This window comes from Tupaia chinensis, unplaced genomic scaffold, assembly GCF_000334495.1.
Source record: "Tupaia chinensis unplaced genomic scaffold, TupChi_1.0 Scaffold143645_1, whole genome shotgun sequence".
Taxonomy (NCBI): Eukaryota; Metazoa; Chordata; class Mammalia; order Scandentia; family Tupaiidae; genus Tupaia; species Tupaia belangeri.
In genome coordinates this window covers 13,062-15,117 of record NW_006203493.1, presented here as the reverse complement: position 1 = coordinate 15,117, position 2,056 = coordinate 13,062, and positions in this window count along the sequence as shown.

Here is a 2,056-nt window from a genome sequence, read left to right as displayed (position 1 = left end):
GGCCACTTTCTTAGTTTTTGGACTCTTATTTCCATGTGTCTGTGTTTAATTTTCCTGATACAGCACACCCTTGAGAACTTCTTGGAGATCTGGTCTGGTGCTGGTAAATTCTTTCAGGTTTTGTTTATCTGAGAATGTTCTTGTCTTTTCTTCCCACCTGAAAGATAATCTTACCGGGTACAGTATTCTTGGCTGAAACTGCTTTTCTCTTAACACTTTGAATATATTTTCCCATTCTCTCCTCGCTCACATTGTTTCTGATGAGAGATCTGCTGTTAGCCTGATGGGATGTCCTTTGTAGGTAACTTGATGCTTTTCTCTTGCCAATCTTTTGGAAGATCATCTGCTGACAATAACATGTTTGTTGATGTGCTTGATTGAGACAATATACAGTGTACTCTGGATGGAAAATCTCATTTTGTATGTTGTAATGATGTACAGTGAATGAATGCAAATAAATAAATAGAAAAAAAAATATTGTAAACTTTCACTCCCCCAAGGTGACCAAGAACAGAGCCAGCCCAAGGAGACTCAGATAGAAACAGAAATGTGTTAGCTACATCTTAAGCTATATCTTATTTTTTTTTTTTTTGAGAGAAATTTTTACTATAGGGTGCTTGTGCTTGCCAGAGAGACAGACAGAAAGCAAAAAATCCACCCTCCAGGGAGATGGCCGCCTTGCAATCTCTTCTCCTCCACACTCCTCTTGGAATCCTGGGCATTCACACACACACGCCCGGCATGAGTTTTGAGCCACCAGGTCTGGGATTCGAACTGCAGTCAACCACGTGGAAGCCCAGCAATGTAACCATTCGCCATCTGCTGGTCCCAGCTGCCTTTTTTCTTTACATAAAAATTATATCATAGGTTTCTCTAGAAACTGTAAACAAAGACTACACTCAAGTGTCCCTGGTTGAGGCCATGGTAGTTAAGATGCTGGACTCCCACATGGCCAACTGCATCAGAGTCCCCTACCTAGCAGCTCGAATATCACCCTGTGTGGCCAAAATCCCAAGAGGAGAATGGAGGGGAATGGATTGCACTGTGCCCATCCCTGGAGGGGAAGGTGATTTCTCAGATTCCCTGTCTCTCTCTGGAGGGAATGTACATTTTTAAAATATATATGTGAAGTCTTTCTACAATCATATGTAAAAGTAAAGGGGTACATTAACTTTCAGGAAGGCTTTCTTATTCCAAGCTTTCATAAATTTATTTCTAAGTTCTTACCATGTAACACAAGACAAAACTGAGGTATATTCAAGATATAACAGTGGTCTATGGGACCAGAAGTCAGCGTAATGGCTATGTTGTTGGACTCTCACATAGTTGACCATGGTTCGAGTCCTGGACCTGGTGGCTTAAACTCACGCTGGGTGCGTGTGCAAGTGTACCCAAGATCCTGAGAGGATAATGGAGGAGAAAAGATTGTGGCATGGCCATGCCCCCGAGGTGTGATTTCTTGCTTTCATCTCTCTGTCTTTCTGACGAGCAAAAACCTCTCCAAAAAACAGTGGTTTATTAAAGAGAGTAATTGTGGAAGAGAGAGAAATAATGGAAGGCTTTATGGAGGAGGTGGCATTTGAGCCAGGACTGCCACCAGAATGGCAATGTCAAGGCAAGGAGTGAGGACAGAGAGGAGCACCACTCTCCATCCTGCACCCCTGCTGCTTCTCTGCAGGAGGCACCTTCTCCTCTGGTGAAATTCTGCTTCTCCCTGGGACCCACCTGGAAACCTCCTCCATCCCTGCCAGCAGAGTCTGTCAATAGTACCTTGTCCTCCCCACTCCCACGCTCTTAAAGGTCCCTGCCCCCCTCCCCTTAGCAGTGGGCCACAATCTACAGTAAATGCCATTTCAGGGTGAGAAAACCAGGCCTCAGAAAGTTCCCTGAGCTGGGAACCAGCAGTTAGCATAATGGCTATGTCGCTGGACTCCCACGTAGTCAACTGAGGTTCGCGTCCTGGACCCGGTGGCTTAAAACTCACGCCGGGCGTGTGCGTGTGCGTGTGCGTGTGTGTGTGTGTGCCCAAGATCCCGAGAGGAGAATGGAGGAGAAG